Source organism: Humulus lupulus, chromosome 2 (assembly GCF_963169125.1).
Source record: "Humulus lupulus chromosome 2, drHumLupu1.1, whole genome shotgun sequence".
NCBI classification, from domain to species: Eukaryota; Viridiplantae; Streptophyta; class Magnoliopsida; order Rosales; family Cannabaceae; genus Humulus; species Humulus lupulus.
The window spans coordinates 242,078,248-242,085,368 of record NC_084794.1 but is presented as its reverse complement, the minus strand read 5'-3'; the positions used below and the strand labels follow the sequence as shown (position 1 = coordinate 242,085,368).

The window sequence follows — 7,121 nt, the reverse complement described above, 5'->3', positions numbered from 1 at the left end:
GAGGGTATAGGATTGATCCCGAGAGTGAGGTGTTAGATTGTGAACCTTTTATTGGGTTACTTTATTGATGGATTCTAATTGGTTATGACTAGGTGAGCGCTAAGGAACTAAAGGACAGATCATTCTCAAGGGTCGTTCGTTTACTAATTCTCGTTCGAACCAGAGGTAAGAAAACTGCACCCCATATGTGACATGCATGGTTATTCATGAGGCATGTTGAATGTTAAATGTGGACATTGATTGCATATCAAATGCTTATCAAATCTTGCTCACTTGTGCATGGCACTGACTAATTAGTCAGAATTGGAAATGGTGTCAGTATTAACTGTGAAGTTGTGACTCATTAGTCAAGTTCAGCAGTAGCACTGAGCACTGGCCACATGGTATTAACTAATAAGTCAAGAACGGTCTCAGCATGTTTAACGCAAGCCGACAAAGATTAGATCTAATTGACTTCTGCATTGAATGACTCATCGTGAGCATTAATGTCAGACCGACCTCAAGTTTGATGAAAACTAAAAGCGCTTGTCTAACCTATAGCTAGTCACTTAGAGCCAGGGCCAGAAGGCCCAAGTGACAGCTTTTGTAACGACCCGGATTTTCAAGACTCAATAATGCGGAAATATAAATGTTTTTATTTAACAAAATGTCTCAAAAACCCATAGAAAAAAAAACTTTTTAAAAAGTCGTATGGCCATACTTAACATTTAGTTACAAATATGTTTTATAAAGATTAGAGTGAGCCTAGTTTAGGAAAATTACACAACATTTCCAAAAATAAAAAGGCTTCCCAAAAGGTCGGTCCACATGTACATTTGCAAGGAAGACTCCAGCGCTCACTGCTCTGCCTTGCCCTTGCTCTTACCTACAACATGAAACAACTAGGTAAGCGAAAACGCTTAGTAAGATCAACTTTCAAACAAAGCATGTAGAGAATTAGGGTTCCGGACCCTACACAATCAATTTCAAGAACGCTAAAGCGTCCTGGCAAACTTATGGTCATGCCTGATAACCAATGATAAATTAATTCGTAACTAGATAAAAATCCTGCACTCAGAAAAATCCCAGAACGAGTAGATATATTATATCACAACTATATCTTATCAACAATTATATCCCTGCACTCAGAAAATCCCAGAGCAAGCAGATATATTATATCACAACTACATCTTATCAACAATTATATCCCTGCACTTAGAAAATCCCAGAGCAAGCAGATATATTATATCACAATATAATTCGAGACCAACGCTCGACAATTTCCAACAATTCAGGCGAACGCGCCCTCCAACATAATTGCTAATCTGTAAAAGAGAACCGAGTCTCCACACTAAGATCTAGCCAATAAATATTCTCATCAAGGGTAACTATCGTGTTACCTAGGGCATCGCTACTTATCCAAGAGTGTAATCCAATTTACACGGTTTTACGGAGACTTCTATGTTAATCAGTGGTGCTGGTGAGCAGCTACCCCTAGGGTGTTCAGCCTCACTCAATCTTGGCAACCCCTAGTATCTCTAGGCACTCTCACGGAATGGCCAATATTCACGGCTGCTATCCGGGTATAACTTATCAGAGCACTTGCTCGGATTCTAACCGTCCAATGATTAAGTAAGCATGAGGGCCCCTAGGTCCCATTTATCTTGGCGCCCCTAGGTTTAACCAGCTTACCCTCATCTCATGGCCACTCGTCGCGGTAATGAACCGGACATAAATAAAATCAAGCAGTGTGACGGGGATCAACCGTCTAGGATATGACGGACTTCTACCGTTCATATTTTCTAAATCAGCACTCACTAGACTAACGTCTCTAAGCAACTTTCTATGACAGCCTATGTATATGCATGTATCCCTATACTAACATACAAGACAATAATCATTTCATGTTGCAGCCATACAATATAAGTTGACTTACTTGGAGTCCTTAGCGCTCAGCAAGTTTTCACCCTCCAACGTTCAGTCCAGTTACGCTTAGCCAATACTGTAGTTATCCATACAGTATACTCGGATTAATTATGGCACTAATAATTCATTATTATTATTTTGGGCAGTTTGGTCATTTTAATAAAAGTCATTTGTAAGGATTTATAATCCTTATTTGGTTTTAAACCTATTAAGGAAAGTTATACAAAATATTCGAGACTAAACCCTAAGTCTCGGGGAGACCTATCCTAAGGTCTCGATACCTAGGCTCGGGTATCACAATGGTATTTCCCCACAACCCGCTAAAAATCTTACTCTTTCAAGGTATCGCTATTAACCCGCACTTTCGACTAGTCGATTAAAATATGTAAGATTTTAGCCGGTATTATATCTAGAAAATACAAATAAATTCCTTAATTATTTGTAAAGAAAATAAACTCTTTAAATTTTCCTTTTATTTTTCTTAAGGTTTTAATATCTAAAAATCGTTTTAAGAAAATTGCCTAATTTGTCTTAATTAGGAAAACCGTTATAAATTTCTCATCTTGACTAATTAATTTTCCAAAAGCAATTAATCAATTTCACTTACTAGGAAAATAATTTATTTAATTATTTTCTCAAAATATAGGGTTTTAAACCCTCTTTTAATTTATTAACTATTAATAAATTAAATCTCTTATTTTTAGAAAGAATAAAAACTCTTTAATAAAAATAATTCATTTAAACTCAAAGGGATAATTTTAGTGAAAATATGATTTCAAGACTTACCAATTTATATCTTGAAATAAGCAAAATTTTACTTTTTACCTTATGTTCCAAAATCTCATTTTTACACTAAGTGTGAAAAACCTAATTTTCACATTTTTAACTACATACTTCGTTAGTTCATAACTTGAAATTTACTTACCCAATTGTTTCCAAAATTTCCCAATTCCATTTTTGTTATGCCATTTAGGTCTTTGTAAAATCTTAGGTCAAAATGAGCATTTTTATTGGTGAAATCATTTTCCAACAATGAGGTAAAAATGACCTTATTTTCAAGTCCTTATTTTTTTCCAAACTTTGACAGTTAATAACTTTCAAACCGTTTAATATTTTCTTACCAAATTTTACAGTGGACTAATAGGTTATGCCAGAAATATGTCCACAAAATTTTAGAAAAAACTGGGTTCATTTGCTCTATACAGTGGCTGTCCAAATTTGGTTCCGAAAATAAGAATACGAAAAAACAGTTTTTTACCTAAACTTTGAAATATCATAACTTACTCATTTCTAAACATTTTTTAGTGTTTCAAAAGCTCAATTTTATGTACTCAATCTCAACAACATCACAGTACAATTTAATTTTACAAAAACAATATACAGTGGCTGCTTGACCCCTTGGAAGTCACAGCTTAAAACATGTTTTGTTTTAGGGTATCCTACAAAACCCTTGGGGGTTTTGGTTCCCATTTTCAAAAATCAATACACATGCATCATAAAAATTATTAAACAACTACCATAACCTTATTACATCATCAACAAGAAACTCTAAGCATTAGATATACAAAATAATGCTTAAAACTAAAAACCCTACAACAAACTCATCAAAAGTAAACTTTTTACCTCTTTGGTGTTCTTGCTTAAGGTTTGGACCTTCCTATAAGCTTTGACTCCTTCAAAACCTTTCAAAAACCCTAACAAACTTCCCCCAACAACATAGTCAATTAGCTATTTGAAACTCTATGCTTAAAACTTTACAAAAACCTAGATTAGTGAAAGTTTACCTTAGGGAAAATACTTCCTAGACCAAGACTTAGCCTCAAAGTTTCCTTGGTGTTCTTGGGCTTGAAAAATGGAGAGAACACTTTGAAAGGTCTTAAAAAATCAGATGAGTGAATAAGAGAGGGTGGTGTGGTCGGTTGGGGAGGGATGGAAGAGTTATATACTATCTAATTTATCTCAAAAACACTCAAGTGTTTTCCTCCCACTTGCCCACTTGACTTGACTTAGTTAAAATGAGATTTTATCTTTATTAAGTTGGGTTCACACCACCTAAACACCACATGGCCGGCCAACCCTTTGCCATATATGATCATTTCATTTTTTTTTTTTTAATAATGGTTAATAAAGGTTTCATAAGAAGAAAAGTCCAAATTGGCTTTTGACACCCTTTTCACTTTTATTAAGTTTTAATCACCAAACTTAACATTAATTAATTAAATTAAATGTCTCTCACATGTAATTTAATTAATCACATAATAAAATTTAACTTAAGGTCCATTCATGGAATAAAATTCCCCATTTCGGTAAAATTAGGTATTTAACACAAAATGCCCTAAAATTTCCATTTTCTTTTAGGTTTATTATTTTTGACCAAGCTTTAACTTTTATGAATGTATTTTATGCCCAAAATATAATTGCCATGATTTTTCATTTTATTTTCCGAGATTTTTTACCCGATCAGGGTTTTTGTGTCGGTCCAGGACCGAAAGTCTTATCTTGACTTTTAAAATCACAAAATTCATATTTTGGCTAGCAATAACTCATGGAATACTTACAAACAAAATATAATATTATTTAAAATAATATTCTTAACCCGGGGGAAAAATCCCGACCCGAGTCGTTTAAAGGTACCCAAAAACGTAGGACGTTACAGCTTTGTCACATGGCTATAAGTGTTAAGCCCATAGTGAGTCACTCATATGTTTAAGGTAGTGACTACTCATCAGTCACTCATCTATTTAAGGTAGTGACTGCTCATCAGTCATTCATCTGTTTAAGCTAGTGACTACCCATCAGTCACTCATCTGTTTAACCTAGTGACTAACCATCAGTCACTCATTTGGTATACATTAGTGACTTGCTCGTCAGTCACTCATCGGACTAGGGCTAAAAGCCCCATCATGGTAATGGAACCTCAAGTGTTAAATCACTCATCTGTTCAGAGCTATAAGCTCTGTATGATCATCATTTGATATTATTTACATGCAGTAATGAGTTTTCTTGCTGGGCTTTGGCTCATGGGTGCTATGTGGTGCAGGTAAAGGGAAAGAAAATCTCACCCAACGTTGAGTGGAGAGCTAAGGTGGCGATGTGTACATATGCGGCCGCTTGACCACCATGGCCAGAGAATTTCTCAGAGGAACTAGGGGTTAACCCTATTTTTTCCGCTTAGGTCAGCGGGTTGTAACTTTTGAAGTGTAATGACCATTTTGGATTGTAAATGCTTTTGATGGGCCCATGAACAGTTTTATGTTTTAAATAAAATATATCCTTTCCTTTTTTATTGGTTTTTCACCTTAACCTATTAATAACACCTAGATGCATGTTTATAACCAAAGAACTCGATTAGTGAGTTAAGCACGGTTCAAAGTTCACAGTAACGGTCTTGGAGTAACCAGGGCGTTACAACTTGGTATCAGAGCGTGCCAAGGTTTATGGTTCCTGTAGACTGGCTGGGCATGTACACTCAGCACTGAAGACAAGCTCGACTCATTGTTTGGTAACTATTTATGTAGTTATATATTTAACTGCTTAAATATAGTATAAATGCTTTACCTGTATACATAAGATACCTTGATAAGGCTATGCCTTAACTACTGCATCATCAGTAAGAACGTGCTAATTAGTACTGATATTGCTATAACATACTCATTAGTATTGTTCATTGTGGACATTATTTGATACATGTTAAATTCTAAATGTTATAATCATGTATCCATTGGTATATATGTATAATTGTGGAATAAGTGATTATCTGTTGATCTTGGACCGTGAGGCGGCAAGAGGTTTTGTTATTACTGCTTAACTAGTCGCATTGATTGTTTCAGCAAGATTTAAGTTTATAAGAATGATTCCAAGATAGACAGATTCATCAGTTGGCCAGGAAGATCAAGGCCAGGATAATAGGCAGAGTCAGGAGAATGACCAGAGTCAAATTCCACAGTTAGCATTTATTTAATGATCTGCAAGCTACAGTATTGAGGCAGAGAGAAAAACTCCGCCTCCTGAGACAATAGCAGGTTCCTGCAGTAGCCAGTGTACCTGATGCACCCCCTGTATCGGTGCCAGCAGTTGAGCAGCTGCCTGAGGTTGGAAATAAATGGGAGCCTCTTTATGAAAGGTTCAAGAAGCAACAACCTCCTGCTAAAGCTGAACAGTGGATGAGCATGATTACCACCATCCTTGACTTTATGAGGGTGACTGGTAATGAAAGGGTGGCATGTGCCACGTATATGCTTTGGGAGGATTTCTGAATTTGGTGGGAAGTTATATCCCAGACCAGAAACATCAATGCCCTAAGTTGGGAAGAGTTTCAGACTCTGTTCAACGAGAAGTACTACAATAATGCCATCAGGGCGGCAGAAGTTGAAGAGTTTATCAGATTACTTCAGGGGAGTTTATAAGTGACTGAGTATGCCCTGAATTTTGATCGATTGGCAAAGTTTTCCATGGAGCTGGTACCCACTGACGGGACCAGAAGGGAGAGGTTTCTCCAGGGGCTACAGCCTAGATTAGCTCGAGATGTTCGCATCACCACTGTGGCTGGGGTTTACTACCTATGCACAGGTGGTTGAGAAGGCACTCATAGCTGAGAGTGCAGAGAACAAGATCTGGCAAGACAATGCAACCAGAAAAGAGTTTAGGAGGCAGGTTCTCCATTTGTAGGTTCTGGTAGGGGTGGAGGCCCCAATGATCAGAAGAGGAAGGTTCCTGACACCTTCCCAGCTCCAGGTCCTGACAGGCGACCCCATGGTATTTTAATGGGTCGTCAGGGTGGTAGTGAGGCCTGGAAGACTCGTCCTAAATGCCCTAGATGCAAGAGGCATAATTTGGGAGAGTGTAGGGTAAAGGCCTGCTTTTTGTGTGAAACAGTGGGTCACTTCAAGAATTATTGCCCTAAAGCAAGAAAGGAAGAACTCAGAAAAGCGGACAGCTCGGCCCTAGCTCGAGTGTTTGCATTGACACGAGCAGAAGCTGAGGCTTCACCCTTAGTAGTTACAGGTCAGATTCTTAGTGTCGGAACCCCTTATAATGTTTTGATTGATTGTTGCTAGTAGAATTATTGATAGACTGTGTAGACCTTGTGATTATTATGCTATGGGATTTGGAACTTTATTACCCACTGGGGAGTTAGTAGTATCCAGGAGAAGGGTCAGATCTTTGCCAGTGACAATGGAGGGCAAAGAGTTGTCAGTGGATTTGATAGAGTTAGT

General features: G+C 37.2%; 1 long non-coding RNA gene across 1 annotated transcript; it reads right to left on the bottom strand.

Moving 5' to 3' along the window:
- Window positions 1-747: 747 nt before the first annotated feature.
- On the bottom strand, window positions 748-3,803 carry LOC133816609 (uncharacterized). The gene is made up of 3 exons (XR_009885369.1): window positions 3,690-3,803; window positions 3,529-3,607; window positions 748-865 (listed from the first exon to the last, which is right to left on the bottom strand). It is a non-coding gene; the product is annotated as an uncharacterized LOC133816609 (long non-coding RNA).
- Between the last annotated feature and the right edge of the window lie 3,318 nt (window positions 3,804-7,121).